Below are 7,466 nucleotides of genomic sequence, written 5' to 3'. Positions count from 1 at the left end.
GTCTTATGACCTATATTTTTATTTTCTTGTGCCAAATTTTACATAGTGAATCAATATAAATGTAACTATTTGAATTCCAAACGTAATTTAATTATAAAATAATCCTAAGATTATCTTGGGTGAAGAATAAATAATTTTGCACCCTGGGTGATGAATAGTATCATTAATTATATATATATATATATATATATATATATATATATATAAAAGCTATTCTGTTACTAGTAATAGAATATTATTCAGTTACTCGTCGGCCCTATAAGGCACGATTGTCATTTGCACAAAACCGGCCCGAACAGAAACAAAAGCCCACCACTCTCCCACGACCTCCTCCCTCAATCTCTGGATTCCCCCAAACCCGTGGCCGCATTTCTCGTCATAGTACGCCGGCGGCCCCGCTCTTCCTCCTCCTGGCCAAGCGCGCCGCGCGCCACCGGCCCCGCTCCTCTTCCCCATCTCAGCCATGCGCGCAGCCGCTCCCGCGCATGCTTCCTCCTCCTGCCATGCGCGCCGCCGCTCCGCGCCTCCATGGCTCCATCCTCCTCCTAGCACGCGCGCTGCCGTCCCCATGCATCCTTCCTCCTCCTAGCATGCGTGCCTCCGTCTCCGCTCCTCCCTCCTCCAAGCACGCCCCCACCCCCTTCCCCCTCCCGGCATGCGCGCCGCCACCCCGACCTTCCTCCCGCACTCACCGTCGCTCGCTCCCATCTCCTCCCTGCTTCCATAGCCGCCCCGCCCCTATCTTCCCCAGCTTCGGCCGCCGCGCCGCACGTATATCCCTAAGCTCCGGCCGCCGCAGCGCCCCATCTACCCTCGCTCCCACACCACCACGCCATCTCCTCCCGGTGGGGCTCCGCCGCCGAAGCGATCTGGCCGTTCACAGCCACCACCCCTGTCCGTTCACCTGTACAAGATGACCAGGCTGAGGTACGTGCTTGCCCGTGTCAAGTGATTCGTGCCCGGCTTTCACCAAAATTTACCTCAGTCCTTAGCTCTAACATCGATGCTATTTTCGATTGCACTAGGAGGTGTCAAAGAAAGAGCTAAGTGATCTAGTAGAGTTCATTTATTGAAGGTGTTCACCTTTTGTGTGATTATCAGTTCACATTTGGTGTGATTTTCTGTTCAACAGGCTTACTATTTCATCATCAGGTAAACTGCAAAGCTCTGCATCTGATAGAATATCCCATGTTATAGGTAGTTATAAATATGTCTAGATGCAAGGAAAGAAAAAAATCTCTAGCCAACTTTTGCTTCGCTGAAATAAATCATGCTTTGTTTTGTTGTCAAGCAACAACATGGATTTCACAGTAACCAGAAACACACGAACATGATCACTAAAGAAGTTGAAGCATAAGAATGGTATGATCAACAAGCATCGTTTGTTGCTCTGGAGTCAAATGAAAATCACCATTATTTTAGGTACACCCAGTGCTAGAGTCATAGGCATCTAAACCTTCTAAAAATAAAATGAATGACAAGTTATCTGCACTTAATTTTATGAACAGTACTACATGTTACTTGTTTCGACTATGAGTGTTCAGAACACATGTTGGTGATGTTGAGCAATGGTGAAGGATCTCGTGACATAGCTCCTACCCTCTTATCATTTCAACTATAGTCGTCCATGGCGGCCTGCGCCCCCACCATCGCGTCCACCCGTTCTCGAACGCCCTCACCAGCGCCTTCAGTTCAATCCACCTCCTATTTCTGAAAACCAGTTCCTTCAATTCCACCGTACTTAGAAAGTCAGTTCAACCTCTCCTATTTTTTGAAAACACGTACACCCTGATTTCAACCTAGGAGAACGGTCATTTTCTGGATGTTTTTTTTCTTTCACGGCTCACTAGTGTCCTCTTTTGCTGTCGATGCTGTCTAATTTCTTCTCCCTGTGAGTGTTAGAGAACAATGTAGTGTTGCCTATCAACTACCGGTTTGTCCTGTTTCGAGTTTCGGCCTAGTTGAACTTTTGATTGAACATTGGTTTGTTGTCAGTTCTAGTGCGCTCAAGCATAAGGTGGGATTGAACTATTATCAATGGATCACTACTAATAATTCAACTTACTATTTTTTGCAGGATGCAGCAAAAAAGCAAGGTTCACAAGTTCATCTTCTGGATGCTTTTCAGTACATCTACTTCCCGTTGGTAAGTCAAATTTATTCTGTGCTTCCATCTTCCTATAGCACAAACAGGTGCTTGTGGTTATGCCTGATAATGATGTTGTACACAAAATGGCTTATGGGATATCGGGATAATGTGTATACAAATGATTTTTGGTTAATATTTTGTATGATCCATTTGACAGAAAAGATTCTTGTTATTTGTGGAGTTTATACAACTCTTCTGTCATCATAGCTTATTCATGTTGGTAGCCCAGGTGCAAACACAAAATTAAGTTCGTGTGCATCTACAGGGAAGGTTCGCCTACAAAATAGAGTTCAATTCGGTTAAAAAGTAAATTTTACAGAAAAATGTGCTTGAAAGTTCAATTACAGTCACTAAGAAAGTTCGTACACTTTATTTTCAGGAGTGCACATCTTGCGTGTGCTGCTACTAATCTCAACTTATTGTCTAGTCATACTAGTACTGATGAATATCGAGTTGATGAAAAATGTAGTATTACTTGATATTGTAGTACAAGACAATGCGCATGATAATGCTCAGGCTTGATGGTTAGATATTGTAGTCTCATAAATACATGATAATGCTGCCATGATCTATTAGATAACTCATCTCAGCATGATAATGCTGCCATGATTTGTATAATTTTGTAAAGAAGATCTATATGTGCAAGTTATCTGATAAAAGAAAGAAGAAAATCCACTTGCAAATGTAGGGAAACATGTGTACCTTGAGAAAAGTTTACAAAATAAATGCTAGTAGGTTCATTTCGTGTTTGTGTTTAAATGTCTTCAGTGCAAGTGTGGAGGGCTAGTAAGTTCTACTACCAGTCTACACCAAGTTCAGGGGCATTGCCACTGATGGAAAGGACAATGAACCAACGACGTCAGATCATAGGTTGAAGGAGGCCAGGTCAAGGCACCATGACTGGTTGTTGTTGTATGTTGGTGTCGTGCTTGTTGATGTGTTGACTAGCAGATCATATATATGCATGTTGTTTGCTTTTGACATGGTAAATATAAACTATTGGTACAAATTCTAGTTCCTATATCAGAAAAGTTCATTGAGAAAAAAATATCAGTTCAATGGATACGTTGTATCTGTTTATCACATATATTTGCGAAAGAGTTCAAAATGTTCTTCCCTTTCTGGAAATTACATGTGATTATTCATTTCTTTTTGGGCCATACAAACAAAAATAACTCATTAGGCTTGTATGGCTGAATTTCTTTTCATTTGCTCGTATAACTGGAATGCATCTTTGCTTGTATTATCTCTTGTAACACTAAGGTTTTTTTTTATGTTGGCATTTCTTTAGGAGCGCCCTAGCCGATCACAGCCACCACAGCAGGCCGTTCAACGCCACCTCCGCAGGCGGTTCATCGCAAAAACAGCGACCTGATTCCCGCTGGTTCTCACCAGCAATGCCCATTCGAGCACGTCATCGCTCTCCTGCTGCAGCATGGCTCAGCTACTGCACTTGGTGGAGGTGAGAGCCTTTCCTCTAGTTTTGAACTTCTTGGATCCTTAGTGCCTGAAAACATTTAACTTGCCGATCCTTCCTTCCTCTGTTCACAGTACATGAATTGGATTGACGAGGAAGATGCATTCTGGGTATATCAAAGCCTGCTGGAGGAGTCACGGGGTTGAGGACCTCCCGCTTAACAATACAACTTCTTGTTTTGTGGCCGGTCGCTCAAGGAGCTGAGTGCAGGCCGCAGTAAGTACATGAGTACTAATATTAGGATATATCTGGTCCCAATAAGTACATGAGTACTAATTAGCAAGTTTGATTGCTTCTGAAAATTGAAAATGTCAGCTTGTACTGATGCATTCCAAAAATGGGTTGTGTGTTTTCAGGAAAAAACAATTTGTCGGGTTTTTGGTGGCCAAGTATTATTGATATGGAGATGAATAACTATGCGGATGCGCTCCTGTGGTTTTTCTGGAAAAAACAAGATGCCATGTTTTACTTTATGAGCTTTCCAATTTGCATACTTCAAAGTTGCTGCTTGCTCCCACCCGTGAATTGCGCAATTTCAATGGGTGTCGTCGAGCATGTTTGGAAGTATGCCCTTCATGCAAAAGTGTGAAGTTTTGTCAGTATTTTGTATATTTCATTTGACAAAGGCTTCATGTGATCTTATGAAGCTTTATAGATGTACTGCAATTACACTTTTAAGGCCCTACAGTTCATTATATCATACATGTGTGGCCGTTCAATATGTATTACATGATCAGTTCTTGGAAAAGAAGAACACAATAGTTCGGTCGAAAACAATGATCAGTTCGATAGTGCTCTCTCCTGCCTATTTTGGTTGATGTCCATGAATGGACAAAAAATTCTATGGGAAATGTTCTACTAGCATATATGTATGAGAAATGTTCTATTATTGATAGCATATAAGTACAGAAAAAAGTTGAACACGACATCCCACATAAGTTTGGAAAAAAAGCTCAAACAAAAAATACCATAAAAAATTCAAAATGGTAAAAGTTCAGGTGGTAAAATGAGAGAAGTCCAGAATATCGTCACAAAACAATGTTGAGTTCAAAAGAAAACACAAAACATTTTCGTTTTATTAAAAATATAATTCAGTTCAATGGTATAAACTATGCAAGTTCGGGCATCACAATATCATTGAGAATTTACAAGGAAAATTATACAAAAAATACAGAGTAAAAAATAGTATGTGAAAACACGCTCGGTACAAAATCATAAAGACATCCGTTCAAAGTATTCTTTTTTCGGAACCATTCAAAACTACTCTGTGAAAAATACCTCGGTACAAACATAGACATAGATCAGTACGAGTACTTTGTTTTTTAGACAGGAAAAACAACATGATGGGTTTAACCTTATTGAAAATTACTTTTAGACGGTTGCGAAGTAGAGAAAACGTTCAACATGACTAAGTTTCGCATTTTCGATAGCTATCCAATGGTATATTATTTGCCCCATTTCTACAAACTTTTTAAAAAAATCACGTTCGAAATCAAATTTGACCGTATTTGAATTCGAGTTTAAACCATAAGGAATTAGAAAAACATTTCAATACGAAAAAGTTGCACATTTTCCATAGCTTTCCAACGCCGTATCATTTGCGTCAATCCAATAAACCATTTGTAAAAAAATATGAGAAAATACGTTTCGTCCAGAATTTCACCGTTTTCCAAATTACTTTTAGAACGTACAGAATTTAAAAAAGCATTAGATATATGGAAGATGCGTATTTTTACCAGCTTTCCAACGCCATCTTATTTGCTTAATTCTGATAAACCGTTTGAAAATTGAGTTCAAAATACGATTCACGTTTTTAGTTTTGAAAAAACGTTTTTTTAAAAACTGCTCTTAAAGCGTGATGATTTTGCAAAAAAATTCTATATATTTGTAATGTAAATGTCAAGAGATTTCCAACGATATATTACACGCCCCATTCCAACGAAAAGACGATCAGTTCAACGAGATGAAAATCATCAGTACAACCGCCTGAAACCATCAGTTCAAGTAGGGTAACAGAATAATATTCTGTTACACGAAACAGAATAGCCCAGATGTGTGTGTGTGTGTGTGTGTGTGTGTGTGTGTCCAAGGGTGCTTTCGGGTTTGCGAGGCAGATGCCATCAAAGTTATGCATTGTGTATTTAAAGTTTTAAACATTCCCAATATTCCTACATATATTGGCCACTTTCACGTGGTTCTTGACTTCTGGCCCCTCTCATCGATCTTCGATGACGTGCCCAACCGTGGGCCCGCATGGTCAAAGTTGTGCATTGGAATTTTGAACATTATAGACCACCCTTTTCACTCATATATATTTGGGCCACATGTTGGTGTGGCTGTCTTCTGACCCTCTCTAACGTTATTTTTTGCTGCAAGGACTCTGATGACGCTCAATGGACATGGGTATAATATCTTAATCGTGTGCGATACAAGTGTGTTGTGAATCACCACGCCTGCGCAAGCACGAGCAAATTAAGGTGGAGGTACTGGCTCAACCGTGTGTGATGCAAGTGCGCTGTAAAATCACCACGACCGCGCAAGCGCGAGCAAATGGTGGAGGTACTGGCTTAACCATGTGCGATGCAAGTGAGCTGTAAAACCACCACCTGTGCAAGCTAAAGGCAGGCAAGTTTATTTGGAAATTAGGACGAACCATGTGCAATAGACCAGCTAGCTAGAAATATAAAAACAAACTACCCGCCTTGAGCGTTGCAAAAATCGGCGGTTCCGCGCCACTTTTCCTTATTATCATACACGCATATTGTTATTGGACCGTGCGCGATCTTGGGCACTCCCGTCCCGCATAAATTCCTTTACCCAAATTTTAGTAGCCCTCGTACTTCAACCGTCACCCACACTCCTCCAACACCGACCTTATAGTAAAATTGCAGTAGCCGAGGCATTTGAACCGTCGTCCTCCCTCGTCCACCACCATCTCCACCCACCATTACTAAAATTTTCAGTAGCCACGGCGTATCCTCAAACCCCCCCCTTCCACAGTTCCCCACCCGCCCCCTTCCCCCTCGAACCCTAGCTTGCGTCCGCCGCCGGCACTGCCGCCAACCCCTGCCGGTCTGGCCGTTCCTCCTAGCTTAGATAATAAAGTTCAGGTTACCCAGCGATTCCCATACCGTCGCCCCACTCCCCTGAGGTTTTAGATGAGGCATGCAGTGTCCCTCCCCGCCAGATCCAGGTCCCTGCTCCAGAATGTCGCAGCCTAAGCTCGACCACGTATCCCGGGGAGCCCGACGAGCGTTCAGCAAAGAAGAGGTTTATCATGGCCTCTTCGGCGGACGTTGGCGAGGTGGCTGGCATTCGCCCCGACCTGTCGATCCCGAAGCAACACGTCACCGGGGAAGCCGACGAAGACGCTAACTACGTTGCCATGACAAAGGCTTCATGTCAGTGGGATAGCGTATTACTGTATCTTGGGAAAGCTGGCTACGACATCAAGCTCGTCCACAGCGACGGCTTCATGCGGGCCATGTCACAAGTTAAGTGGTCCATCCCCAACCCCTCTGGTTCAACCGCCGTCGATCTCTTCGACGGCCCTACCGCTGATCTCCTCCGCCAAGCGGTAAAGGATTTGCGAGCTTTATACGCCATCGAGCCTATTTTGCCATTTCTGAAGGACACGTTCTATGACGGCGGCTTGGGATCCTCAATTGCCAAGTCAGATCTCATCAACCACGACCATGAGGAGGGCACCCACGAAGGTTCTTCCAAGGTGAAACATCCCATATGTGACATCAGAGAGCGCACCATGGGTCTATGCTCTTCCAACTCGAAGGATCCCGTCCATGAAATGTGAGGCAACATTCTATTAGCAAATCTTACCTT

The 7,466-nt window shown here is 42.9% G+C and overlaps 1 long non-coding RNA gene across 4 annotated transcripts; it reads left to right on the top strand.

Annotated features, from left to right (window-relative positions):
* The first annotated feature begins 292 nt into the window (after positions 1–292).
* On the top strand, positions 293–4,374 carry LOC125522920. Of its 4 annotated transcripts, none has more exons than XR_007290039.1 (7): positions 293–927; positions 1,026–1,152; positions 2,078–2,146; positions 2,918–3,052; positions 3,441–3,611; positions 3,701–3,842; positions 3,983–4,374. It is a non-coding gene; the product is annotated as an uncharacterized LOC125522920 (long non-coding RNA). The 4 variants fall into 4 exon arrangements; XR_007290038.1 differs by having other exon boundaries at positions 2,918–3,061; XR_007290037.1 differs by having other exon boundaries at positions 2,918–3,134.
* Positions 4,375–7,466: the final 3,092 nt, after the last annotated feature.

The sequence above is a fragment of the Triticum urartu genome, chromosome 7, assembly GCF_003073215.2.
Source record: "Triticum urartu cultivar G1812 chromosome 7, Tu2.1, whole genome shotgun sequence".
Taxonomy (NCBI): domain Eukaryota; kingdom Viridiplantae; phylum Streptophyta; class Magnoliopsida; order Poales; family Poaceae; genus Triticum; species Triticum urartu.
The sequence above is the reverse complement of the archived record's forward strand: the minus strand, read 5'-3'. Positions and strand labels throughout refer to the sequence as shown.